The sequence below is a fragment of the Phyllobates terribilis genome, unplaced genomic scaffold, assembly GCF_046119375.1.
Source record: "Phyllobates terribilis strain yellow unplaced genomic scaffold, ASM4611937v1 Scaffold_74__1_contigs__length_7073193, whole genome shotgun sequence".
Lineage (NCBI taxonomy): Eukaryota > Metazoa > Chordata > Amphibia > Anura > Dendrobatidae > Phyllobates > Phyllobates terribilis.
In genome coordinates, this window is record NW_027362834.1 from 1,312,241 (window position 1) to 1,327,830 (window position 15,590).

General features: G+C 45.2%; 12 non-coding genes across 12 annotated transcripts; all 12 read left to right on the forward strand.

Annotated features, from left to right (window-relative positions):
- Positions 1-589: 589 nt before the first annotated feature.
- Positions 590-780, forward strand: LOC141194588 (U2 spliceosomal RNA). Its single transcript, XR_012267210.1, has one exon. It is a non-coding gene; the product is annotated as a U2 spliceosomal RNA (small nuclear RNA).
- Positions 781-1,894: 1,114 nt separating this feature from the next.
- Positions 1,895-2,085, forward strand: LOC141194589 (U2 spliceosomal RNA). The gene has a single exon (XR_012267211.1). It is a non-coding gene; the product is annotated as a U2 spliceosomal RNA (small nuclear RNA).
- Positions 2,086-3,201: 1,116 nt separating this feature from the next.
- On the forward strand, positions 3,202-3,392 carry LOC141196160 (U2 spliceosomal RNA). The gene has a single exon (XR_012268725.1). It is a non-coding gene; the product is annotated as a U2 spliceosomal RNA (small nuclear RNA).
- A 1,123-nt stretch (positions 3,393-4,515) lies between these two features.
- On the forward strand, positions 4,516-4,708 carry LOC141196128 (U2 spliceosomal RNA). Its single transcript, XR_012268694.1, has one exon. It is a non-coding gene; the product is annotated as a U2 spliceosomal RNA (small nuclear RNA).
- A 1,120-nt stretch (positions 4,709-5,828) lies between these two features.
- On the forward strand, positions 5,829-6,019 carry LOC141194590 (U2 spliceosomal RNA). The gene has a single exon (XR_012267212.1). It is a non-coding gene; the product is annotated as a U2 spliceosomal RNA (small nuclear RNA).
- Positions 6,020-7,137: 1,118 nt separating this feature from the next.
- Positions 7,138-7,328, forward strand: LOC141194591 (U2 spliceosomal RNA). The gene has a single exon (XR_012267213.1). It is a non-coding gene; the product is annotated as a U2 spliceosomal RNA (small nuclear RNA).
- Positions 7,329-8,454: 1,126 nt separating this feature from the next.
- Positions 8,455-8,645, forward strand: LOC141196149 (U2 spliceosomal RNA). Its single transcript, XR_012268714.1, has one exon. It is a non-coding gene; the product is annotated as a U2 spliceosomal RNA (small nuclear RNA).
- A 1,122-nt stretch (positions 8,646-9,767) lies between these two features.
- Positions 9,768-9,958, forward strand: LOC141196059 (U2 spliceosomal RNA). Its single transcript, XR_012268626.1, has one exon. It is a non-coding gene; the product is annotated as a U2 spliceosomal RNA (small nuclear RNA).
- Positions 9,959-11,079: 1,121 nt separating this feature from the next.
- Positions 11,080-11,270, forward strand: LOC141194592 (U2 spliceosomal RNA). Its single transcript, XR_012267214.1, has one exon. It is a non-coding gene; the product is annotated as a U2 spliceosomal RNA (small nuclear RNA).
- Positions 11,271-12,392: 1,122 nt separating this feature from the next.
- LOC141194594 (U2 spliceosomal RNA) lies at positions 12,393-12,583 on the forward strand. The gene has a single exon (XR_012267216.1). It is a non-coding gene; the product is annotated as a U2 spliceosomal RNA (small nuclear RNA).
- A 1,125-nt stretch (positions 12,584-13,708) lies between these two features.
- On the forward strand, positions 13,709-13,899 carry LOC141196150 (U2 spliceosomal RNA). Its single transcript, XR_012268715.1, has one exon. It is a non-coding gene; the product is annotated as a U2 spliceosomal RNA (small nuclear RNA).
- Positions 13,900-15,022: 1,123 nt separating this feature from the next.
- LOC141194595 (U2 spliceosomal RNA) lies at positions 15,023-15,213 on the forward strand. Its single transcript, XR_012267217.1, has one exon. It is a non-coding gene; the product is annotated as a U2 spliceosomal RNA (small nuclear RNA).
- The last annotated feature ends 377 nt before the right edge of the window (positions 15,214-15,590 follow it).

The window sequence follows — 15,590 nt, forward strand, 5'->3', positions numbered from 1 at the left end:
ATTTAATGCCTGCAGACTATAAAAGAGAAACCAACCCAAAAAGTTTGGTTGATTAGTCTGTGGCATTCTTTTAAACTGTTGCTTATGGCGGTCTCTGTGAGCTTCTCAGTGACATTCAGCCATCCAGGTATCCCGCCTGCAGTAGACGGAATGTGGCAATGGAACGCTGGCTGCGCGTGTCATAATAGGCTCTGAGCCTTTATATACCTGCGCACAGCAGCAGCCACCTTCAGTCTGCTGCTGGACAGCCAGCAGCAGCAGCAGCAGGAGAGGTAATTAATCAGCAACCCTCCTGCTAAGGGTAGACAGCTGCTCGTTCCACCCCCCCCGCCTTAATTGGTTCTCCTCCCTTCCAACGGTGTTGAGGCGGGTGGGAACAGCCGGGGGTTGAGGGTACTGTGCTAAAAGAGGTGGAGTTATGCAGATCTAAAACGCGTGGATTGCAGCAGCAGCAAGCCGAAAAGTGCAGGCATGTGAGGGATCTAGAGGTTGACAGCATGTCTTCTTAACGGGAGTCCAGGTGGCCATCTCCACAAATGGACTTTTCAGAATCCTTGGGTGGCACCGTAGTCGGAAACCAATTCTGGTTATCGCTTCTCGGCCTTTTGGCTAAGATCAAGTGTAGTATCTGTTCTTATCAGTTTAATATCTGATACGTCCCCTATCTGGGGACCATATATTAAATGGATTTTTAGAACAGGGAGATGGAAAAAGAGCTTGCTCTGTCCACTCCACGCATTGACCTGGTATTGCAGTATCTCCAGGACCGGTGCACCCCTTCTTTAATGCAGTTTCTAAAATCAGAAAGAATTGAATTCAATGCTTTTTGTTCATTTTGCTTGTTTGTCGGATTTTGGGATGGACTCTTTGGCTTTGCTTTTCTTCTCCTCATTGGATTTTTCATGTTAAAAGTTGCAGAAGCCAGATGACAAGCTCATTTTGGTTCAACTTCAGCAACTGTGCATTGCATTGCCATGTAATGTAATGCAATGCTATCTATCTAGCTCTCCCTCTATACTTCCTTTTGGATAAACAGACATATTAGGCAAGCATTTTGGAGCTTTCACCTAAATAACTACAGGTGGTGAGATAAGCTGCACAATATAATTGACCTTTCAGTATATTGTTGCACACACACCATCTATTTAGCAAATGCCCTTGTTATCAACAGCAGCCTTTTAAACTCACCTGAGCTAACAGGTATGTGAGCTGGTTACTCTGCTGCGCTTAAAATTTCTTTTTTGGTTTGCTACAATGCCTTTTCTGAAACGTTGTCTCCCTCTGCTGGAACACTGACTTCTTTCATTTAATGCCTGCAGACTATAAAAGAGAAACCAACCCAAAAAGTTTGGTTGATTAGTCTGTGGCATTCTTTTAAACTGTTGCTTATGGTGGTCTCTGTGAGCTTCTCAGTGACATTCAGCCATCCAGGTATCCCGCCTGCAGTAGACGGAATGTGGCAATGGAACGCTGGCTGCGCGTGTCATAATAGGCTCTGAGCCTTTATATACCTGCGCACAGCAGCAGCCACCTTCAGTCTGCTGCTGGACAGCCAGCAGCAGCAGCAGCAGGAGAGGTAATTAATCAGCAACCCTCCTGCTAAGGGTAGACAGCTGCTCGTTCCACCCCCCCCCACCTTAATTGGTTCTCCTCCCTTCCAACGGTGTTGAGGCGGGTGGGAACAGCCGGGGGTTGAGGGTACTGTGCTAAAAGAGGTGGAGTTATGCAGATCTAAAACGCGTGGATTGCAGCAGCAGCAAGCCGAAAAGTGCAGGCATGTGAGGGATCTAGAGGTTGACAGCATGTCTTCTTAACGGGAGTCCAGGTGGCCATCTCCACAAATGGACTTTTCAGAATCCTTGGGTGGCACCGTAGTCGGAAACCAATTCTGGTTATCGCTTCTCGGCCTTTTGGCTAAGATCAAGTGTAGTATCTGTTCTTATCAGTTTAATATCTGATACGTCCCCTATCTGGGGACCATATATTAAATGGATTTTTAGAACAGGGAGATGGAAAAAGAGCTTGCTCTGTCCACTCCACGCATTGACCTGGTATTGCAGTATCTCCAGGACCGGTGCACCCCTTCTTTAATGCAGTTTCTAAAATCAGAAAGAATTGAATTCAATGCTTTTTGTTCATTTTGCTTGTTTGTCGGATTTTGGGATGGACTCTTTGGCTTTGCTTTTCTTCTCCTCATTGGATTTTTCATGTTAAAAGTTGCAGAAGCCAGATGACAAGCTCATTTTGGTTCAACTTCAGCAACTGTGCATTGCATTGCCATGTAATGTAATGCAATGCTATCTATCTAGCTCTCCCTCTATACTTCCTTTTGGATAAACAGACATATTAGGCAAGCATTTTGGAGCTTTCACCTAAATAACTACAGGTGGTGAGATAAGCTGCACAATATAATTGACCTTTCAGTATATTGTTGCACACACACCATCTATTTAGCAAATGCCCTTGTTATCAACAGCAGCCTTTTAAACTCACCTGAGCTAACAGGTATGTGAGCTGGTTACTCTGCTGCGCTTAAAATTTCTTTTTTGGTTTGCTACAATGCCTTTTCTGAAACGTTGTCTCCCTCTGCTGGAACACTGACTTCTTTCATTTAATGCCTGCAGACTATAAAAGAGAAACCAACCCAAAAAGTTTGGTTGATTAGTCTGTGGTATTCTTTTAAACTGTTGCTTATGGCGGTCTCTGTGAGCTTCTCAGTGACATTCAGCCATCCAGGTATCCCGCCTGCAGTAGACGGAATGTGGCAATGGAACGCTGGCTGCGCGTGTCATAATAGGCTCTGAGCCTTTATATACCTGCGCACAGCAGCAGCCACCTTCAGTCTGCTGCTGGACAGCCAGCAGCAGCAGCAGCAGGAGAGGTAATTAATCAGCAACCCTCCTGCTAAGGGTAGACAGCTGCTCGTTCCACACCCCCCCCCGCCTTAATTGGTTCATCTCCCTTCCAACGGTGTTGAGGCGGGTGGGAACAGCCGGGGGTAGAGGGTACTGTGCTAAAAGAGGTGGAGTTATGCAGATCTAAAACGCGTGGATTGCAGCAGCAGCAAGCCGAAAAGTGCAGGCATGTGAGGGATCTAGAGGTTGACAGCATGTCTTCTTAACGGGAGTCGAGGTGGCCATCTCCACAAATGGACTTTTCAGAATCCTTGGGTGGCACCGTAGTCGGAAACCAATTCTGGTTATCGCTTCTCGGCCTTTTGGCTAAGATCAAGTGTAGTATCTGTTCTTATCAGTTTAATATCTGATACGTCCCCTATCTGGGGACCATATATTAAATGGATTTTTAGAACAGGGAGATGGAAAAAGAGCTTGCTCTGTCCACTCCACGCATTGATCTGATATTGCAGTATCTCCAGGACCGGTGCACCCCTTCTTTAATGCAGTTTCTAAAATCAGAAAGAATTGAATTCAATGCTTTTTGTTCATTTTGCTTGTTTGTCGGATTTTGGGATGGACTCTTTGGCTTTGCTTTTCTTCTCCTCATTGGATTTTTCATGTTAAAAGTTGCAGAAGCCAGATGACAAGCTCATTTTGGTTCAACTTCAGCAACTGTGCATTGCATTGCCATGTAATGTAATGTAATGCAATGCTATCCATCTAGCTCTCCCTCTATACTTCCTTTTGGATAAACAGACATATTAGGCAAGCATTTTGGAGCTTTCACCTAAATAACTACAGGTGGTGAGATAAGCTGCACAATATAATTGACCTTTCAGTATATTGTTGCACACACACCATCTATTTAGCAAATGCCCTTGTTATCAACAGCAGCCTTTTAAACTCACCTGAGCTAACAGGTATGTGAGCTGGTTACTCTGCTGCGCTTAAAATTTCTTTTTTGGTTTGCTACAATGCCTTTTCTGAAACGTTGTCTCCCTCTGCTGGAACACTGACTTCTTTCATTTAATGCCTGCAGACTATAAAAGAGAAACCAACCCAAAAAGTTTGGTTGATTAGTCTGTGGCATTCTTTTAAACTGTTGCTTATGGCGGTCTCTGTGAGCTTCTCAGTGACATTCAGCCATCCAGGTATCCCGCCTGCAGTAGACGGAATGTGGCAATGGAACGCTGGCTGCGCGTGTCATAATAGGCTCTGAGCCTTTATATACCTGCGCACAGCAGCAGCCACTTTCAGTCTGCTGCTGGACAGCCAGCAGCAGCAGCAGCAGGAGAGGTAATTAATCAGCAACCCTCCTGCTAAGGGTAGACAGCTGCTCGTTCCACCCCCCCCCCCCCGCCTTAATTGGTTCTCCTCCCTTCCAACGGTGTTGAGGCGGGTGGGAACAGCCGGGGGTTGAGGGTACTGTGCTAAAAGAGGTGGAGTTATGCAGATCTAAAACGCGTGGATTGCAGCAGCAGCAAGCCGAAAAGTGCAGGCATGTGAGGGATCTAGAGGTTGACAGCATGTCTTCTTAACGGGAGTCCAGGTGGCCATCTCCACAAATGGACTTTTCAGAATCCTTGGGTGGCACCGTAGTCGGAAACCAATTCTGGTTATCGCTTCTCGGCCTTTTGGCTAAGATCAAGTGTAGTATCTGTTCTTATCAGTTTAATATCTGATACGTCCCCTATCTGGGGGGACCATATATTAAATGGATTTTTAGAACAGGGAGATGGAAAAAGAGCTTGCTCTGTCCACTCCACGCATTGACCTGGTATTGCAGTATCTCCAGGACCGGTGCACCCCTTCTTTAATGCAGTTTCTAAAATCAGAAAGAATTGAATTCAATGCTTTTTGTTCATTTTGCTTGTTTGTCGGATTTTGGGATGGACTCTTTGGCTTTGCTTTTCTTCTCCTCATTGGATTTTTCATGTTAAAAGTTGCAGAAGCCAGATGACAAGCTCATTTTGGTTCAACTTCAGCAACTGTGCATTGCATTGCCATGTAATGTAATGTAATGCAATGCTATCCATCTAGCTCTCCCTCTATACTTCCTTTTGGATAAACAGACATATTAGGCAAGCATTTTGGAGCTTTCACCTAAATAACTACAGGTGGTGAGATAAGCTGCACAATATAATTGACCTTTCAGTATATTGTTGCACACACACCATCTATTTAGCAAATGCCCTTGTTATCAACAGCAGCCTTTTAAACTCACCTGAGCTAACAGGTATGTGAGCTGGTTACTCTGCTGCGCTTAAAATTTCTTTTTTGGTTTGCTACAATGCCTTTTCTGAAACGTTGTCTCCCTCTGCTGGAACACTGACTTCTTTCATTTAATGCCTGCAGACTATAAAAGAGAAACCAACCCAAAAAGTTTGGTTGATTAGTCTGTGGCATTCTTTTAAACTGTTGCTTATGGCGGTCTCTGTGAGCTTCTCAGTGACATTCAGCCATCCAGGTATCCCGCCTGCAGTAGACGGAATGTGGCAATGGAACGCTGGCTGCGCGTGTCATAATAGGCTCTGAGCCTTTATATACCTGCGCACAGCAGCAGCCACCTTCAGTCTGCTGCTGGACAGCCAGCAGCAGCAGCAGCAGGAGAGGTAATTAATCAGCAACCCTCCTGCTAAGGGTAGACAGCTGCTCGTTCCACCCCCCCCCCGCCATAATTGGTTCTCCTCCCTTCCAACGGTGTTGAGGCGGGTGGGAACAGCCGGGGGTTGAGGGTACTGTGCTAAAAGAGGTGGAGTTATGCAGATCTAAAACGCGTGGATTGCAGCAGCAGCAAGCCGAAAAGTGCAGGCATGTGAGGGATCTAGAGGTTGACAGCATGTCTTCTTAACGGGAGTCCAGGTGGCCATCTCCACAAATGGACTTTTCAGAATCCTTGGGTGGCACCGTAGTCGGAAACCAATTCTGGTTATCGCTTCTCGGCCTTTTGGCTAAGATCAAGTGTAGTATCTGTTCTTATCAGTTTAATATCTGATACGTCCCCTATCTGGGGACCATATATTAAATGGATTTTTAGAACAGGGAGATGGAAAAAGAGCTTGCTCTGTCCACTCCACGCATTGACCTGGTATTGCAGTATCTCCAGGACCGGTGCACCCCTTCTTTAATGCAGTTTCTAAAATCAGAAAGAATTGAATTCAATGCTTTTTGTTCATTTTGCTTGTTTGTCGGATTTTGGGATGGACTCTTTGGCTTTGCTTTTCTTCTCCTCATTGGATTTTTCATGTTAAAAGTTGCAGAAGCCAGATGACAAGCTCATTTTGGTTCAACTTCAGCAACTGTGCATTGCATTGCCATGTAATGTAATGTAATGCAATGCTATCTATCTAGCTCTCCCTCTATACTTCCTTTTGGATAAACAGACATATTAGGCAAGCATTTTGGAGCTTTCACCTAAATAACTACAGGTGGTGAGATAAGCTGCACAATATAATTGACCTTTCAGTATATTGTTGCACACACACCATCTATTTAGCAAATGCCCTTGTTATCAACAGCAGCCTTTTAAACTCACCTGAGCTAACAGGTATGTGAGCTGGTTACTCTGCTGCGCTTAAAATTTCTTTTTTGGTTTGCTACAATGCCTTTTCTGAAACGTTGTCTCCCTCTGCTGGAACACTGACTTCTTTCATTTAATGCCTGCAGACTATAAAAGAGAAACCAACCCAAAAAGTTTGGTTGATTAGTCTGTGGCATTCTTTTAAACTGTTGCTTATGGCGGTCTCTGTGAGCTTCTCAGTGACATTCAGCCATCCAGGTATCCCGCCTGCAGTAGACGGAATGTGGCAATGGAACGCTGGCTGCGCGTGTCATAATAGGCTCTGAGCCTTTATATACCTGCGCACAGCAGCAGCCACCTTCAGTCTGCTGCTGGACAGCCAGCAGCAGCAGCAGGAGAGGTAATTAATCAGCAACCCTCCTGCTAAGGGTAGACAGCTGCTCGTTCCACCCCCCCCCCCCGCCTTAATTGGTTCTCCTCCCTTCCAACGGTGTTGAGGCGGGTGGGAACAGCCGGGGGTTGAGGGTACTGTGCTAAAAGAGGTGGAGTTATGCAGATCTAAAACGCGTGGATTGCAGCAGCAGCAAGCCGAAAAGTGCAGGCATGTGAGGGATCTAGAGGTTGACAGCATGTCTTCTTAACGGGAGTCCAGGTGGCCATCTCCACAAATGGACTTTTCAGAATCCTTGGGTGGCACCGTAGTCGGAAACAATTCTGGTTATCGCTTCTCGGCCTTTTGGCTAAGATCAAGTGTAGTATCTGTTCTTATCAGTTTAATATCTGATACGTCCCCTATCTGGGGACCATATATTAAATGGATTTTTAGAACAGGGAGATGGAAAAAGAGCTTGCTCTGTCCACTCCACGCATTGACCTGGTATTGCAGTATCTCCAGGACCGGTGCACCCCTTCTTTAATGCAGTTTCTAAAATCAGAAAGAATTGAATTCAATGCTTTTTGTTCATTTTGCTTGTTTGTCGGATTTTGGGATGGACTCTTTGGCTTTGCTTTTCTTCTCCTCATTGGATTTTTCATGTTAAAAGTTGCAGAAGCCAGATGACAAGCTCATTTTGGTTCAACTTCAGCAACTGTGCATTGCATTGCCATGTAATGTAATGTAATGCAATGCTATCTATCTAGCTCTCCCTCTATACTTCCTTTTGGATAAACAGACATATTAGGCAAGCATTTTGGAGCTTTCACCTAAATAACTACAGGTGGTGAGATAAGCTGCACAATATAATTGACCTTTCAGTATATTGTTGCACACACACCATCTATTTAGCAAATGCCCTTGTTATCAACAGCAGCCTTTTAAACTCACCTGAGCTAACAGGTATGTGAGCTGGTTACTCTGCTGCGCTTAAAATTTCTTTTTTGGTTTGCTACAATGCCTTTTCTGAAACGTTGTCTCCCTCTGCTGGAACACTGACTTCTTTCATTTAATGCCTGCAGACTATAAAAGAGAAACCAATCCAAAAAGTTTGGTTGATTAGTCTGTGGCATTCTTTTAAACTGTTGCTTATGGCGGTCTCTGTGAGCTTCTCAGTGACATTCAGCCATCCAGGTATCCCGCCTGCAGTAGACGGAATGTGGCAATGGAACGCTGGCTGCGCGTGTCATAATAGGCTCTGAGCCTTTATATACCTGCGCACAGCAGCAGCCACCTTCAGTCTGCTGCTGGACAGCCAGCAGCAGCAGCAGCAGGAGAGGTAATTAATCAGCAACCCTCCTGCTAAGGGTAGACAGCTGCTCGTTCCACCCCCCCCCCCCCCCCGCCTTAATTGGTTCTCCTCCCTTCCAACGGTGTTGAGGCGGGTGGGAACAGCCGGGGGTTGAGGGTACTGTGCTAAAAGAGGTGGAGTTATGCAGATCTAAAACGCGTGGATTGCAGCAGCAGCAAGCCGAAAAGTGCAGGCATGTGAGGGATCTAGAGGTTGACAGCATGTCTTCTTAACGGGAGTCCAGGTGGCCATCTCCACAAATGGACTTTTCAGAATCCTTGGGTTGCACCGTAGTCGGAAACCAATTCTGGTTATCGCTTCTCGGCCTTTTGGCTAAGATCAAGTGTAGTATCTGTTCTTATCAGTTTAATATCTGATACGTCCCCTATCTGGGGACCATATATTAAATGGATTTTTAGAACATCGAGATGGAAAAAGAGCTTGCTCTGTCCACTCCACGCATTGACCTGGTATTGCAGTATCTCCAGGACCGGTGCACCCCTTCTTTAATGCAGTTTCTAAAATCAGAAAGAATTGAATTCAATGCTTTTTGTTCATTTTGCTTGTTTGTCGGATTTTGGGATGGACTCTTTGGCTTTGCTTTTCTTCTCCTCATTGGATTTTTCATGTTAAAAGTTGCAGAAGCCAGATGACAAGCTCATTTTGGTTCAACTTCAGCAACTGTGCATTGCATTGCCATGTAATGTAATGTAATGCAATGCTATCTATCTAGCTCTCCCTCTATACTTCCTTTTGGATAAACAGACATATTAGGCAAGCATTTTGGAGCTTTCACCTAAATAACTACAGGTGGTGAGATAAGCTGCACAATATAATTGACCTTTCAGTATATTGTTGCACACACACCATCTATTTAGCAAATGCCCTTGTTATCAACAGCAGCCTTTTAAACTCACCTGAGCTAACAGGTATGTGAGCTGGTTACTCTGCTGCGCTTAAAATTTCTTTTTTGGTTTGCTACAATGCCTTTTCTGAAACGTTGTCTCCCTCTGCTGGAACACTGACTTCTTTCATTTAATGCCTGCAGACTATAAAAGAGAAACCAACCCAAAAAGTTTGGTTGATTAGTCTGTGGCATTCTTTTAAACTGTTGCTTATGGCGGTCTCTGTGAGCTTCTCAGTGACATTCAGCCATCCAGGTATCCCGCCTGCAGTAGACGGAATGTGGCAATGGAACGCTGGCTGCGCGTGTCATAATAGGCTCTGAGCCTTTATATACCTGCGCACAGCAGCAGCCACCTTCAGTCTGCTGCTGGACAGCCAGCAGCAGCAGCAGCAGGAGAGGTAATTAATCAGCAACCCTCCTGCTAAGGGTAGATAGCTGCTCGTTCCACCCCCCCCCCCCGCCTTAATTGGTTCATCTCCCTTCCAACGGTGTTGAGGCGGGTGGGAACAGCCGGGGGTAGAGGGTACTGTGCTAAAAGAGGTGGAGTTATGCAGATCTAAAACGCGTGGATTGTAGCAGCAGCAAGCCGAAAAGTGCAGGCATGTGAGGGATCTAGAGGTTGACAGCATGTCTTCTTAACGGGAGTCCAGGTGGCCATCTCCACAAATGGACTTTTCAGAATCCTTGGGTGGCACCGTAGTCGGAAACCAATTCTGGTTATCGCTTCTCGGCCTTTTGGCTAAGATCAAGTGTAGTATCTGTTCTTATCAGTTTAATATCTGATACGTCCCCTATCTGGGGACCATATATTAAATGGATTTTTAGAACAGGGAGATGGAAAAAGAGCTTGCTCTGTCCACTCCACGCATTGACCTGATATTGCAGTATCTCCAGGACCGGTGCACCCCTTCTTTAATGCAGTTTCTAAAATCAGAAAGAATTGAATTCAATGCTTTTTGTTCATTTTGCTTGTTTGTCGGATTTTGGGATGGACTCTTTGGCTTTGCTTTTCTTCTCCTCATTGGATTTTTCATGTTAAAAGTTGCAGAAGCCAGATGACAAGCTCATTTTGGTTCAACTTCAGCAACTGTGCATTGCATTGCCATGTAATGTAATGTAATGCAATGCTATCTATCTAGCTCTCCCTCTATACTTCCTTTTGGATAAACAGACATATTAGGCAAGCATTTTGGAGCTTTCACCTAAATAACTACAGGTGGTGAGATAAGCTGCACAATATAATTGACCTTTCAGTATATTGTTGCACACACACCATCTATTTAGCAAATGCCCTTGTTATCAACAGCAGCCTTTTAAACTCACCTGAGCTAACAGGTATGTGAGCTGGTTACTCTGCTGCGCTTAAAATTTCTTTTTTGGTTTGCTACAATGCCTTTTCTGAAACGTTGTCTCCCTCTGCTGGAACACTGACTTCTTTCATTTAATGCCTGCAGACTATAAAAGAGAAACCAACCCAAAAAGTTTGGTTGATTAGTCTGTGGCATTCTTTTAAACTGTTGCTTATGGCGGTCTCTGTGAGCTTCTCAGTGACATTCAGCCATCCAGGTATCCCGCCTGCAGTAGACGGAATGTGGCAATGGAACGCTGGCTGCGCGTGTCATAATAGGCTCTGAGCCTTTATATACCTGCGCACAGCAGCAGCCACCTTCAGTCTGCTGCTGGACAGCCAGCAGCAGCAGCAGGAGAGGTAATTAATCAGCAACCCTCCTGCTAAGGGTAGACAGCTGCTCGTTCCACCCCCCCCCCCCCCGCCTTAATTGGTTCTCCTCCCTTCCAACGGTGTTGAGGCGGGTGGGAACAGCCGGGGGTTGAGGGTACTGTGCTAAAAGAGGTGGAGTTATGCAGATCTAAAACGCGTGGATTGCAGCAGCAGCAAGCCGAAAAGTGCAGGCATGTGAGGGATCTAGAGGTTGACAGCATGTCTTCTTAACGGGAGTCCAGGTGGCCATCTCCACAAATGGACTTTTCAGAATCCTTGGGTGGCACCGTAGTCGGAAACCAATTCTGGTTATCGCTTCTCGGCCTTTTGGCTAAGATCAAGTGTAGTATCTGTTCTTATCAGTTTAATATCTGATACGTCCCCTATCTGGGGACCATATATTAAATGGATTTTTAGAACAGGGAGATGGAAAAAGAGCTTGCTCTGTCCACTCCACGCATTGACCTGGTATTGCAGTATCTCCAGGACCGGTGCACCCCTTCTTTAATGCAGTTTCTAAAATCAGAAAGAATTGAATTCAATGCTTTTTGTTCATTTTGCTTGTTTGTCGGATTTTGGGATGGACTCTTTGGCTTTGCTTTTCTTCTCCTCATTGGATTTTTCATGTTAAAAGTTGCAGAAGCCAGATGACAAGCTCATTTTGGTTCAACTTCAGCAACTGTGCATTGCATTGCCATGTAATGTAATGTAATGCAATGCTATCTATCTAGCTCTCCCTCTATACTTCCTTTTGGATAAACAGACATATTAGGCAAGCATTTTGGAGCTTTCACCTAAATAACTACAGGTGGTGAGATAAGCTGCACAATATAATTGACCTTTCAGTATATTGTTGCACACACACCATCTATTTAGCAAATGCCCTTGTTATCAACAGCAGCCTTTTAAACTCACCTGAGCTAACAGGTATGTGAGCTGGTTACTCTGCTGCGCTTAAAATTTCTTTTTTGGTTTGCTACAATGCCTTTTCTGAAACGTTGTCTCCCTCTGCTGGAACACTGACTTCTTTCATTTAATGCCTGCAGACTATAAAAGAGAAACCAACCCAAAAAGTTTGGTTGATTAGTCTGTGGCATTCTTTTAAACTGTTGCTTATGGCGGTCTCTGTGAGCTTCTCAGTGACATTCAGCCATCCAGGTATCCCGCCTGCAGTAGACGGAATGTGGCAATGGAACGCTGGCTGCGCGTGTCATAATAGGCTCTGAGCCTTTATATACCTGCGCACAGCAGCAGCCACCTTCAGTCTGCTGCTGGACAGCCAGCAGCAGCAGCAGCAGGAGAGGTAATTAATCAGCAACCCTCCTGCTAAGGGTAGACAGCTGCTCGTTCCACCCCCCCCCCCCCGCCTTAATTGGTTCTCCTCCCTTCCAACGGTGTTGAGGCGGGTGGGAACAGCCGGGGGTTGAGGGTACTGTGCTAAAAGAGGTGGAGTTATGCAGATCTAAAACGCGTGGATTGCAGCAGCAGCAAGCCGAAAAGTGCAGGCATGTGAGGGATCTAGAGGTTGACAGCATGTCTTCTTAACGGGAGTCCAGGTGGCCATCTCCACAAATGGACTTTTCAGAATCCTTGGGTGGCACCGTAGTCGGAAACAATTCTGGTTATCGCTTCTCGGCCTTTTGGCTAAGATCAAGTGTAGTATCTGTTCTTATCAGTTTAATATCTGATACGTCCCCTATCTGGGGACCATATATTAAATGGATTTTTAGAACAGGGAGATGGAAAAAGAGCTTGCTCTGTCCACTCCACGCATTGACCTGGTATTGCAGTATCTCCAGGACCGGTGCACCCCTTCTTTAATGCAGTTTCTAAAATCAGAAAGAATTGAATTCAATGCTTTTTGTTCATTTTGCTTGTTTGTCGGATTTTGGGATGGACTCTTTGGCTTTGCTTTTCTTCTCCTCATTGGATTTTTCATGTTAAAAGTTGCAGAAGCCAGATGACAAGCTCATTTTGGTTCAACTTCAGCAACTGTGCATTGCATTGCCATGTAATGTAATGTAATGCAATGCTATCTATCTAGCTCTCCCTCTATACTTCCTTTTGGATAAACAGACATATTAGGCAAGCATTTTGGAGCTTTCACCTAAATAACTACAGGTGGTGAGATAAGCTGCACAATATAATTGACCTTTCAGTATATTGTTGCACACACACCATCTATTTAGCAAATGCCCTTGTTATCAACAGCAGCCTTTTAAACTCACCTGAGCTAACAGGTATGTGAGCTGGTTACTCTGCTGCGCTTAAAATTTCTTTTTTGGTTTGCTACAATGCCTTTTCTGAAACGTTGTCTCCCTCTGCTGGAACACTGACTTCTTTCATTTAATGCCTGCAGACTATAAAAGAGAAACCAATCCAAAAAGTTTGGTTGATTAGTCTGTGGCATTCTTTTAAACTGTTGCTTATGGCGGTCTCTGTGAGCTTCTCAGTGACATTCAGCCATCCAGGTATCCCGCCTGCAGTAGACGGAATGTGGCAATGGAACGCTGGCTGCGCGTGTCATAATAGGCTCTGAGCCTTTATATACCTGCGCACAGCAGCAGCCACCTTCAGTCTGCTGCTGGACAGCCAGCAGCAGCAGCAGCAGCAGGAGAGGTAATTAATCAGCAACCCTCCTGCTAAGGGTAGACAGCTGCTCGTTCCACCCCCCCCCCCCGCCTTAATTGGTTCTCCTCCCTTCCAACGGTGTTGAGGCGGGTGGGAACAGCCGGGGGTTGAGGGTACTGTGCTAAAAGAGGTGGAGTTATGCAGATCTAAAACGCGTGGATTGCAGCAGCAGCAAGCCGAAAAGTGCAGGCATGTGAGGGATCTAGAGGTTGACAGCATGTCTTCTTAACGGGAGTCCAGGTGGCCATCTCCACAAATGGACTTTTCAGAATCCTTGGGTTGCACCGTAGTCGGAAACCAATTCTGGTTATCGCTTCTCGGCCTTTTGGCTAAGATCAAGTGTAGTATCTGTTCTTATCAGTTTAATATCTGATACGTCCCCTATCTGGGGACCATATATTAAATGGATTTTTAGAACATCGAGATGGAAAAAGAGCTTGCTCTGTCCACTCCACGCATTGACCTGGTATTGCAGTATCTCCAGGACCGGTGCACCCCTTCTTTAATGCAGTTTCTAAAATCAGAAAGAATTGAATTCAATGCTTTTTGTTCATTTTGCTTGTTTGTCGGATTTTGGGATGGACTCTTTGGCTTTGCTTTTCTTCTCCTCATTGGATTTTTCATGTTAAAAGTTGCAGAAGCCAGATGACAAGCTCATTTTGGTTCAACTTCAGCAACTGTGCATTGCATTGCCATGTAATGTAATGTAATGCAATGCTATCTATCTAGCTCTCCCTCTATACTTCCTTTTGGATAAACAGACATATTAGGCAAGCATTTTGGAGCTTTCACCTAAATAACTACAGGTGGTGAGATAAGCTGCACAATATAATTGACCTTTCAGTATATTGTTGCACACACACCATCTATTTAGCAAATGCCCTTGTTATCAACAGCAGCCTTTTAAACTCACCTGAGCTAACAGGTATGTGAGCTGGTTACTCTGCTGCGCTTAAAATTTCTTTTTTGGTTTGCTACAATGCCTTTTCTGAAACGTTGTCTCCCTCTGCTGGAACACTGACTTCTTTCATTTAATGCCTGCAGACTATAAAAGAGAAACCAACCCAAAAAGTTTGGTTGATTAGTCTGTGGCATTCGTTTAAACTGTTGCTTATGGCGGTCTCTGTGAGCTTCTCAGTGACATTCAGCCATCCAGGTATCCCGCCTGCAGTAGACGGAATGTGGCAATGGAACGCTGGCTGCGCGTGTCATAATAGGCTCTGAGCCTTTATATACCTGCGCACAGCAGCAGCCACCTTCAGTCTGCTGCTGGACAGCCAGCAGCAGCAGCAGCAGGAGAGGTAATTAATCAGCAACCCTCCTGCTAAGGGTAGACAGCTGCTCGTTCCACCCCCCCCCCCCCGCCTTAATTGGTTCTCCTCCCTTCCAACGGTGTTGAGGCGGGTGGGAACAGCCGGGGGTTGAGGGTACTGTACTAAAAGAGGTGGAGTTATGCAGATCTAAAACGCGTGGATTGCAGCAGCAGCAAGCCGAAAAGTGCAGGCATGTGAGGGATCTAGAGGTTGACAGCATGTCTTCTTATCGGGAGTCCAGGTGGCCATCTCCACAAATGGACTTTTCAGAATCCTTGGGTGGCACCGTAGTCGGAAACCAATTCTGGTTATCGCTTCTCGGCCTTTTGGCTAAGATCAAGTGTAGTATCTGTTCTTATCAGTTTAATATCTGATACGTCCCCTATCTGGGGACCATATATTAAATGGATTTTTAGAACAGGGAGATGGAAAAAGAGCTTGCTCTGTCCACTCCACGCATTGACCTGGTATTGCAGTATCTCCAGGACCGGTGCACCCCTTCTTTAATGCAGTTTCTAAAATCAGAAAGAATTGAATTCAATGCTTTTTGTTCATTTTGCTTGTTTGTCGGATTTTGGGATGGACTCTTTGGCTTTGCTTTTCTTCTCCTCATTGGATTTTTCATGTTAAAAGTTGCAGAAGCCAGATGACAAGCTCATTTTGGTTCAACTTCAGCAACTGTGCATTGCATTGCCATGTAATGTAATGTAATGCAATGCTATCTATCTAGCTCTCCCTCTATACTTCCTTTTGGATAAACAGACATATTAGGCAAGCATTTTGGAGCTTTCACCTAAATAACTACAGGTGGTGAGATAAGCTGCACAATATAATTGACCTTTCAGTATATTGTTGCACACACACCATCTATTTAGCAA